Here is a 12,053-nt window from a genome sequence, read left to right as displayed (position 1 = left end):
ATATGTCATTTTGGGAAACTTGACAATCGACTTATCTTATCGTTTAAATATGAAGAAGTGTTGCCCATGCAGTATCAACAGTAATAGTTCTCTGTTTTTTGATAATTTGTGGTGGTAGCAGTACTGTGAATTTATTTTAATGATGCTTGTAGAACAATGGTAACAGTTGTTTCCCAGAGGAAAGCTCTACAAGCCTGGCAGTACACACATCTGTTTATAACATGAACATTTATAAACTGCATTCAGAATGATATTCCCCAGCCTCAGACAGCATCAATTTTGCATCCTGGCTTTCTTCATAATTCATCTGCTCCGGGTTGGATTCTGTCTGCAACAGTGGTGGGCAGCAGCATGGATATAAATATCCGTGCCCTGTTCTTGCCAAGTGGGTGGCACAGACAAGACTCACTGCAAGACTGTTTACATCAGCTGACCGGCTTTACAAAAACAGGCACCCGGAGTCAGACAGATGAACTGGGAGGTGTTAGGCAAAGTTGACGGGCAAAGGCATGTTACATAAAGTGCCCTGCAGGAGCTGGTGGGGACAAGTTTAAAATACACTCTGAACCAGGCCTCACGGGAAGTCCGGAGAGGAGGACAAGGGAAGGAGGGGGCTGTCACTCTGCGGATGCAGTTAGCTGTTAGAGGAAGAAGGTAACACCGATGGCTATTGATCATCTTCAGCTGACTGTCACCTGTCAGCACCACTCTCTCTGATCATTCCTCAAGCTTCTGTGTTTTATTTTATTTCTAGGCACATTTTTGAATGTTCCTCTTCTGTTTCCTCCCCTGTGCAGCATCCTTACATGCCCTTGCTGCCTCTGAACTTTAATTGCGGTCTGACGTTGTTTAAGAAAAGCCTTTGCTCATGTTTGCTCCATTATGGCTCAGAAGAAAATCCCTCTGCAGTGACACAGTGTTCTACGGAAGTGTGCCGCACCACCACCGTCTCATCTAAGGACATGGCAGCTTGGCCTCATTTCACCTGCTACATAACGTTATATAATGTGATAACACTTTATTCAGCCGGCATTATGAAAGCTAAAAGGAGCTGTTGTCTACACTCACAGCAATATTAGATATGAACAAATACAAATGGAGGATCATAATTAACACATGTTTTTCTGACCCTGGCACATGGTTATCACATCAAATTAAATTCTGCTTAGCCATTTACCCTCCCTCTTTTTCTTTATCTTTGATCTGCTCCATCTCTTTGTACAATTACACAAACACATTGCATTATATACACACTGCTGTCGTGACATATTTTGTCAATTTTTACATCAACTGTCACAATCAAAGTGCCTGTAGCATTGCCCGTAAAGAAACAGATTTTGTTTTGAAAATATGCCTTGCGTTTTCTTGCTGAGATTTAGATGAGAAGACTGATACCACTCTGGTTTCTAAATGTGATGCTGCAACCATCAGTAGCTCAGCTAACAATTACTGGAACAATTCTGGTTTTGTATGGATAAAACAAACAAGATATAGCATGCTAAATAGTGATCTTTACAGGTGCTAGTAGGCAGATTTTTGTTATTTTTGGACAAAGCTACCTGTTTCCTCCTATGTCCAGTTTTTAAACCAAGCTAAGCAAACTGGTATCAATATTCTCATCCAACTGTTAGCGAGGAAGCGAAGCAGTGTATTTCTTTAAACTGTTCATTTAAATGTCAAGTACTTTCAAATTTATATTGAAAATATATAAGAATTCCACATACAACCAAATTTAGCTGTCTTGATCATTACTTTTCATGTGGCTGGTGACTAAGAAAAATGCAGAGAGCCATACACATATTATGACTCACTGCTCCCCTGAGACATGTATGCAGAAACACATTTATGTAACAGCTTTTCTATACCACAGACATACCTCTATCCAAGGCTCATACACATGAGAGATGTATTGCGGTATCTATAAATAGGCTATGACTCAGTTTGACTTGGGGGGCTGTTTCATAACAAGCAGAGCGTGTGTGTCTGAGCGCATATATGTTTATTGATAATTTGTTGTCAGTGCAGTCGTTTATATGTGCTCTCCCACCAAATGTTTCAGCCATTCCTCAGCTCACTGCCTCAGTCATGACCTCAGTCTCCTCCAAACTCCACCAGCCAGTTGATGTTTTCTTTATCTGGGAAACCACAAGCAGGTTACCTCTCCAACACCATGTCAACACAGACCCTGCTGTCTGCTCTGTAATCACACAAACATTTCAGCATCATTTGAGTGCTTGCCCCTGACACACATTAGAGGGAAAACATTTGGAAAGGCACTCAGACCGATTGTGAGTCAGAAGCCAAGAGTCTTAGACTCGCTTTCCTCCTCATGCTTCTATTCTTGGGCTCTGTAATACGTCACGCTGTTTCCAAAGCAACCACTTTTGATCGTTTGGGGCGGGGAGGTGGGGGTGGGGGGATGGCTTATGAAATGCTCATAAAACAAATTACATATATTGGAAGGGACGTGTCTCGGGAGAATGTGGGGGGATTAATCAAAATAATCTGCACCACATGCCCACAGCTGTAGAAAGAATGGCAAAATTGACAAGGTTTCATTTCAAAAACACTGTGATCGAGCACATATAAGGTTTCTTTCTGCAACAGAATGTCTCCTCAGATCTGTCATAATAACTGTCACCAGGGCAGGCTCGAGCTGTATCCTGAGGTGGTCTAGAGGAGAAGGAGCCATGTGACATAATGATGACAAGTTTGTTTAGTTTTCTTCTGTTGACCCAGAATTCAAAGCAGCCACAGCACACTCCAGCCGGCTGTTCTCCCTGTTGTGTCCTATATGTTTATTACAGTCAGTAGTGATGTTATAAAGCCAGAGATTTGTGTTTGTTTTCAAATATGAATAATGTAAAACATTAAAAATAGCAAACTATATCAAAGTTATTGTGGTGTGGAAGGGACCTGGCTGCCACTTAATAAGAATATATATAAATTAGATGACATCTACATTTATTCATTTAGCTGATACTTTTATCCAAAGAGAATTACAGTGGCTATGTAAGTCAGAGGTCGCATGCCTCTGGAGCAACTAAGGGTTAAGTGTCTTGCTCAGGGACACGTTGGTGGATGTGTCACAGTGGGGAATTGAACCCAGGAGGTCTCTCACACCCACGGCATGTGTCTGGTCCACTGCCCCATCACCGCCCCAAGATGAGAAGATGTTTTAGCCTGATATGTAAGATGGTTAAATCAATCACACGTAGCCTACATGATGTTTGAGTTGCATGGCAACCCAACCCAAAAACCCCACCCTTACCCCCGAATAATGTTCACAAGATTCAAACATTCATAAGATGTAAAACTGCAGTGCAGCCAAAGCAATAAAAGCAAGTTTATAAAACTGTATTTTGAGCAAAGATTTAAAAGGAGATTTGGCAAGTCACATGGGGCTTTTTCGGACAGAGTGTTTGATTGTCCACATCACTGGAAATTTACTGCAACTGCACAATGTTATCAGCACCATCAGTTATTTAAGATAACTCTGTGTACACTCAATAAACAACATTCATCCCAGAAGCTGCTGTTTTGTAAACACACCATCTATCTCACTCAGGCTCTGATTTACATTGCTGTCATAGTTAACTTCAGTTCATAACAAAAACAGATATAAATCCCAGCGTAAGGAGGAGTTATGGTGTTGGAGGTACATAACATATTTCATTAGGTGTCAAGTGGGCTTAAAGGTTATGTAGAAAGGGACTGGGGCAATTAAATTGTTCCATTTGGGAACAAAATGTTTAGAGGAGGAGTGCGTGGCTATAGTTGGTTATGTAAAGCATGCTGTGCAGTTGCATAATCTGTTCATAATCAGAGGTAGTACTGATATAGATGGCCCAGTTTCCACCTTGGTCACTCCAGCATGACGGTGGCACAGTGTCCTGAGTGCTCAGGTTCACCCGAGGCAGCATTGGCAGAGGGTTTGTTGGACTTCAGCCATCACAGCAGTGCTCGAATGTAATTTCTCATAAAGAGACAATTAATGCTCCATGTTTTGTTTTTGTTGTATTCGTTTTACAGCACGAATATGGACAGATGTTGAAGTTGTTTCTGGCGTGAGTCATAATTTATTTGTTTGATAATCTTTCCGGTCTCTGAAACTCTTTGCCATGACACTACACAGCATACACACCATAGTACAACCCCTCTAAACCATGTCACACAGATTATATCCAAAGTAGAGATGCAACATTAGAAACAATGTCGTTACATCTCCTTATCCTGCCCAACCTCTTTATGTGTATAATCCCTCAGTGTGCCAAATTACACTGGATATTCATGGTCCCCTTTTTGTTTTTCTTCCTTCAATTAATCTGTATTTCAAATCTGTGAACATGGTGCTTCTTTGGATCTTGGCTCATAATCAACAGATTGAGACTTTTTCTTCAGATGTACTATGATGCAGATTTACCAAAATGTAAACAAACAGGCCAGAAGCAAAAACAAAACACAGGTACAGATTGTTTTAAAGTCAACATCAGTTTCCACCAGATTTGTTGTGCAGTGCAACGGAAAGTCTTTTCTTTTACCTCATGAGCCAACATTGAAGACTGGCATTTTGTGTGACTTGACTGTCCATAGGAAAGTGTCGAGCTGAAGTCAAAAGTGCGTGCAAAATGGCCAAGAGAACATTTCAGATGTTTGCCAGCTCCTCTGAGTGCTGTTGTGACCTACGGTTACACATAACACCCATTACATGCATCTGTGGACGAGTATAATTCCAGCATAACTGATGTGTTTGGCAAACGTAACAGTATCTCCGGTAATGATGACTGCGGTTACTAGAGTGTAAACTCTCAATTCCAGTAAAAAGTAAAGAGTTAACCTAAACTGTGATAGCGTCCAGGACCAGCTTCCACAGAGGAAGGAAAAAGTTGGATTTAATAGTCAGGAATGTGGCTTATTTTATGTAACTCACGTGGGGTTACAGGTTGCTTACAAAACTGTGAGAAGTTGCTAAGGAACGAATCAGGAACAACCTGATAATTAATTTATTGTAGTAGTAGTGCAAGTAAACCTTGGGGTTTGTTAGAAAATGTATACCTTCGCTTATTGAAATTTTTTTTTGTTTGTATAATGTGTAACATAACATCTTCCACTTTTTCCCCCTGTTCAGAGCAGCATCTGTAGTACTTTGAGGGATATTTAGAAAGCTTTGACAGGATAAATTTGACTGGCTGTTCCTTTATTTTGTATGCTGTCCAAAAATGTCTTCTTCTCTACATCTTTATTATTATTATTATTATTATTATTATTGTTAGTAGTAGTAATAGTATTATCTTGCTACCACGGTCTTTATAAGAGAAAAAGCAGAATTTAATATATGAGGCAAGCCTTGCGTTTCATAACATGAAATGGATCTTGTTGCATCACCATGCTCTTATGACCAACTAAAGTCTGGTTTCCTGAAATCCCTTTTGCTTAAAGCGTACAGCATCTCCTTGTCAAATCCACTTTGAAAACATTACTATGAACACAACAGAACATAGATGATAGAGGCATAGGGATCCTGCAGATAAGTCTGGCAGGATGGTCAAGCAGTTTCTGGAGAGTTTCTGCTGATGCTACATACAGACGCAAATGTGTCATCAAACAGGCATTAAAAAATGTGTCTTAAATTTCAGCAATATGGTGCCTCATTTATGCTCATGACATGAAAGTTAGGCCAGTCATAGGAACCTAGGGTAAAACAATCCACACTAAGGAACACAATTTCTTTTTAATAAGTCACTATAATCCCAATACAGGAACCATTCAGCATTTTTCCCGTATTCATGTAACTTGATATATGCTGTGATGCAATAAGATTTAATCCCATTTGCGAGTAATCTTTTCATTTGTTTTATATTTTCGCAGCAAACACATTAGTATGGTTATGATTGTTTTATTATCCTTTACAAAAGCAAAGAAGGAACCTTAAAGGCCGTTGCACTGTCTACAGTTTGCATGTATCTATCTAACTACTAATCTGTTGACAACAACCTTGAAATTTCAAGCATTTTTGTTCTAGACTTAATTCCCAACACAGACCCCACCACGCTGAAAGCTTCGAGAGTGGGTTCCCATGGGAGGCTTCCTTTTTTGGTTTAACATTCACCGAAGACATGATCTTCACTTTTATGTAATGCCGAATGCATCCTAATCCCAGCGGTGTTCCACTGTCATTCCTTTAAATCCTAAAATAGATTTGGGAGGCAGTTCAGCAGAAGCCACTAGAGAGGCAAACCATGCATGCAAAAAGGGCTATGAACATTTGGCTAAAAGAGCTTAACCCAAAGTGAACTGTTCCCCTGATGCTCGAAGCCAACTGCCCAGGCCAGCAGCCAAGGGCTGGAAGAACATTTTAAAAGATCAGAATCTTGTCTCTGCAACCTTAAACCACCCTGCTCATCTGACTACTCACACTGTTAGCAACTTTGTATTTTCCTGGATTATTACACAAATTGCATACTTCCAAGCTACTAGAAGCTACTGTATATGTTATGCAATGTCAGGCTTTTGCAATTCACATGACACGGCAAAGCCTGCAGGCAGAGTTTTAATTTTTGACATGGTCCATGTCTTTCTTACACCCTGTCGCCCTCATTACGAAAGCAGTGCAAAGTAACTAATTACATCTAATAATTATCCTTATTAACTGTGTACTTTCTAAAAGCATCAATTGTACTGTCATTGAAGCAGATTGTATAGCAGATACATTTTAAATACAACTATTCACATGAAATGTTTTTACATTTTCAAATAGCCCCTGTTATTCTGAAAAAGATACAGTCTAATGAATCTGTATTCAAAGCTAATATGAGACTTTGAGGAACACATAAATGGAAGTAGTGCAAAAACAAAGTCTAGTCAAGTGACAATACTTTGAGTATGATGTTTTGAACTCTCTTTATCCTGACACTGTATAGCTTCTGTGAAACTGGCACAATGTGTGTCTTTACAATTCAAATGCAGAAGGAAATGGTTAATTTTCTTAAGTTCCTCAAACATTTATTTCGAGAGAAAACCATTCTACATTCCAGAAAATAAGCGATGACAACAACCCAGAAGCTTTTGAAAAGAAATAACACAAGGCAAAGAGACAAAGAGTTGTTCACGGCATGTAACAATCACACTCATCATCTTATCATGCACGACTTCTTTATATTATTGTTAACTGTTGTAATGTGGGATCATGGAATCAGACAATTGAGTTTTCATCCAGCAGAAAGAAAGAGCGAGAGGAGGAGGAGGAGGGAAGAGGGAAAGCGAATAGAAGGGTTTGTTGAGAACAATGGCTCAACTAAGCAGGGCCATCTGAGGTCTGTTTATTCTGTCCTTACATCATGCTCCCACTACCCAATGTTTATTCATTCATTTCACTTCAGTTATTCAAGAAGAAGAACGAGCAATTAGTATTTCTACTTGGTAGTGGCAGAAACTAGATGTTTCAATCATGTATCTATTATTTTTAGCTAATGGCATAACAGTAAGTGACAATTACATTGTGTGAAGACAAAACTAATATATATCTATACAATCAACAATTAGGAGTCACTGTATTGAAAAACAGTAATGAATGTGTGACTTTCCAACAAAATCCTGTCTGATATACTGCATACTGCTGTTACAAACTGAGAATTAGCTGTTAATTAGCCTGATCAGCTGGTCAGTAATCCATACAAACACACATTATAGATAAGCGTGTGCTCCTGCACATGCTCAAACTATTGCGCTAGCACTCTGCCTTGGTCAAAACAGAGACCAAAACGCTGGAGACAGCATCACACAAAATGCTAGAAACTCACGTAAATTCCCGCTGCAACGTTACAGTAATATTTTTATCAGTTTGACATTGAACTAATGCACTTTAGTTTAACGGACCATATTAAACGTAGGTTACAGTGATCGAGACAGGTGGAAAAGCTGTGTACCTGAATATCTGTAAAATGACAATACATCTAAATTGAACATTACGAGGCACCACCAGACCCATGCTAATCTAGCTGACTGCTCCTGCCTTGCATCACTCTAGGCTAATCAAACAACTTGTTCCATATTTGCTTTGTACCGTTCCATAATTTCTTGCAGGCTGGTGAAGTAATGTGGCAAGTCATACTATAGTGTGATAGCTAACATTATCTGACTTTAAACAACACAACAAATTAAGTTAAATTTTGACTTATCAGTCCAGAGCACCAGCTGCCATTTTTCTGCACCCCTCGTGTTTCTATGCATATTTGAGTCGCGTGGCCTTGTTTCAATGTTAGAGGTTTGGCTTTTTGGTCGCAAGTCTTTCCTGAAGGCTACTTCTGACCAGACCTCTCTGGACAGTAGATGGGTATACCAGGGTCCCAATGTTTTCTGCATTTCTGAGCTGATGGCACTACTGAACTTCCCATTTCGAAGGGAAGTAAGCACGATGTGTTTTTCATCTTGCTTGTGCCTACAAAATCCCTGACCTTGTGCAAGTGTACCTTGAAGAATTTATTCTGTTTTGAAGGCAAAGGGTTGTCAGACCTAATAGAGTTACAATTTCGTTCTGTTCACACACTTTGTATTTTGATAACTGATAAACATAATCTATTAACACTCTAACTTGACTGCATTTTCCCATACTGACCTCAGATCTTTGCACAGTACTGTACATCAACATTATGAGAACTAACTAAAGTAACACACTATTTTCAGGATTTTATTTATTTTTTGGTGTGTAGTGATGTGATGTGTTAGTTTGCCCCATGTCTAGCCATGACCAGCCAGCTACCAGTCAGCTGTAGATATAGACACAGGTTTGTGTCCTGTGTGAAGCCAAAGGTTTAATATTTATTTTTAGACTGGGGTGACTTATTATGTTCAGTTTTTTATTTCTTTTTATCCCCTTGACGCTGACTGTCGCAAATTCGCATCATACCTCTTCCTTGCAGACTGCAAACCAAGATAGCACATGGATTCCCCCAATGCCTGTTGGTGCATATTTGATATGTACCTAGGAAAGCAAATGAAAACACAAATAATTTCTTTGATTTTTTTTTTGTAAAATAATTCAGGCATTAAGGGGTTATTATTTATATTTATATTTATATTATTATGTATATCAATTTGGTTGGTTTCAGGTGGAACATCAACAGTGGCTTTAGAGCAGAAAGCCCTGAAGGCAAACTGCACCTTTGCGTATAGTTTCAGAAGTCTAGGGTTACCATCTAGACATCCTTTTGGGGAGCTGTCATGTCATTCATCTTTATTTACAATCTATGATTTCAACCATTTATCCATTAATTTATTTCAACTGTTTATTCCCATTCCCACACAATCTCCATTGTGTAACATGTTCTGATGTTACAGCTATCTCAGCTGATGTGGATTTAAAAACTAATCTAATTGTAATATCTGGTTCTGCCATATCTTTCCTTTTTTCTGTAGCACCCAAACTACATGTTCAGCCTTCCTTGCTCTAAGTGAGACTTTAGTAATGTATGGCGTATGTGCAACGGTTTAATTTAGAGCCAAGTGAGAGTTCCTTGATGATGAATCCTGACGATGGGAAGTCGTGTGGGTAGAAAGGATGAGTCATCCATCATCTGTCCATTGCGCTAGGTTACTGCCGCTGGTGCAGAGCAGAGTCGAGCCCATCTCACGGCACTGAAGGAAAGTGATGTCAGAGCTGTCACTGTACTACTCTCTCATCAGCACTCTCTCACAAAGCTCTTGGTATTTCTGCACTCAGGGCAGGGTTGAATACAATAATAGCACAGAGTGAAGAGTACTGTCTTTATTTAGCCCCCTGTCTCTGAATTGTTAACCCTACTTTAACCCTACCCCTTGTTTCTCAATTTTCCCCCTTAACTGTGAACTGTTACTTAGCTGTTTCTGTCCTGAAGCTTGCACATTACACTGCGATAAGTTGGAATGAATGATGCAATGAAAATAAACCTGTGGTTTTGAAGAAATATGGAGACACTAAATGTATTGGAAAGTCCAACAGGCTTGTTTCTTCCTCAAATATTATATACAGTGTGTTAGCCAAACACCTGAAATTACCACCCACGTGCTATGGCAAAATAAAATTTGCAGATGTGCTCTTGAGCAACTTTTTTTCTCCTCTTGTTGTACAGGGAATTGCCAGTACATGTAGCTGGTGGCTCTGGTTTTGTGAAGTAAGTGACTCATCATTGGACAAATTACAAGGGTTACATAACTACTGTACTTTCTCAGCATATGTTAACTGTTCTCTGAAGTGACTTCTTGGTATCATATTAGCAATCCTAAGGATCCATGTGAACAAACCTCCATATATTTGTCTTTATAAAGTGATCTTATTATGTTACAGGTTTCAGTAAGTTCAAGGATCTGACTTTTCTTGCCCTGTTAAAGATATGTAATTTATTTGTGTTGTGTGTTTGTGTTATGTGTTATTTATGTGTGTTACTATCTTAAAATCTACATGGAAATATGGCTGTTTACTGTAGTGCTTGCAATACTTGCATACTCTGATTCAACAAACAATCTAATGCCCAAAATTATGCCTAAAGATATGTTGTCTTGATGTTGTCTTGAAAAACTTTCTCTAAGGCTGTACTGCCCTCTTCTGGTAACTAATACAAAATCTTTTCCACACTACGTGGATAAATTGTTTTAATTAGTTTTTATTAAACAAAGGAGAAGAATTTAACAAAGCATCAACTTCCTCTATATGGAAAACAATATGAAGAATCAAAAAAGCAGATTTGATAAGATCATGTGATCTTACCAAGATTAGAATTCACAATGGTATGAGATGAGATGATACTCATTTATACTTCATTTGTAATATGAAGATAACATTTTTATCTTTACATGCTTTGTATACCAACATTAACATAGGTTAACAGACTGCTTTACATATAAATACAGACCATTTCTTCTGCCCCATCCCCAAACCATCCCACTCCACCACCTCATCCACCCATCTCATTCTCCAAAGCTCTCCCACTTATTCCACACATGGTAGAACCTAGGGGTTGAGCCACCCCTAAAGTGTAACATGATAAATCTGACATGCTCTGAGGTGTAGACATAGTAGATGAAAAGTTCTGATACACAAATTTGTATTTGTTGCTTGTCTTTTTGGTGAGCTAAAAGATAATTTTACCTATTTGAGCTTCAAAGGTTATTTACTGTAAATAACAGCATATGAGCGGTTTGGAGGGGAAATGTCTCTTTGGTGTAACTGCTTACAACTCATAGACATCTAAAACATGACAAGATACTGATCTTTTGAAAAAACATCACAAGCCAAAAACCCTGGAACCACTGGTTTAATCTTTAACACTGCATTGTGTCTTAGAAGCTTAATGTGTTTTTAAATGTATAATTGATAATCTGTAGTAGAAGTATAAAGTAGCATAAAGTGCAAATGCTCTCATAAATAAGTACCTCAGAACTGTGGTAGTGGTTATAAACAGCCTGATGGTGCCGCTTACCTTTGTTGTCAACAGGAGGGATGAGGTGTTGAAGATGTATCTCCCACTCTAAATGCTGATGCGTGAATTTCTTAGTGCTGCTGATCCATGCCAGAGACGGACAAGGAACCCTTGCCTTTATTGCTCAGGCTCACTTGACACCATCTGCATCCTTCTGTTCCAGTTATGTAGGGATTCAGCAATATTAATTTAAAGCTGGATTCAAATAAAGCAAGATATGGACTTCATGTATGTGACCTTGTAGGAATTTTAAACAACATTTGGCATTTTGGATCTTTATAAAGGATGTTTAGGGATCCATCTTAAAATGTCATCACAGCAAAAAACCTAGGCCTTGGCCGTGCATGCTGTTCATGGGTTGGTGAAAAGTCTAGCCAATTAACATTGGGAATGCCCGAGACAGAAAAGGCAGAGTCAGTGGGGATGACAGTTGGTACAAAGGGCTAAGCTGTGTGCTTCTGTCTGTGGAGATTAGAAAAAAAAGCTCTCTCTAGTAAACGTGATCACAGATCAACGGGGGAAAGTTTTCCTGATGGCGTCGTTTACCATGGACTTCATTTAGGCACGACACAACAAAAGGCTTTTCCACTCCCACTTGAA

General features: G+C 39.1%; 1 long non-coding RNA gene across 1 annotated transcript; it reads left to right on the top strand.

Annotated features, from left to right (window-relative positions):
• Nucleotides 1-7,127: 7,127 nt before the first annotated feature.
• Nucleotides 7,128-11,680, top strand: LOC123962914. Its single transcript, XR_006823095.1, has 3 exons — nt 7,128-7,271; nt 10,107-10,148; nt 11,469-11,680. It is a non-coding gene; the product is annotated as an uncharacterized LOC123962914 (long non-coding RNA).
• The last annotated feature ends 373 nt before the right edge of the window (nt 11,681-12,053 follow it).

This window comes from Micropterus dolomieu, linkage group LG02 (assembly GCF_021292245.1).
Source record: "Micropterus dolomieu isolate WLL.071019.BEF.003 ecotype Adirondacks linkage group LG02, ASM2129224v1, whole genome shotgun sequence".
In the NCBI taxonomy this organism is placed as follows: Eukaryota; Metazoa; Chordata; class Actinopteri; order Centrarchiformes; family Centrarchidae; genus Micropterus; species Micropterus dolomieu.
The sequence above is the reverse complement of the archived record's forward strand: the minus strand, read 5'-3'. Positions and strand labels throughout refer to the sequence as shown.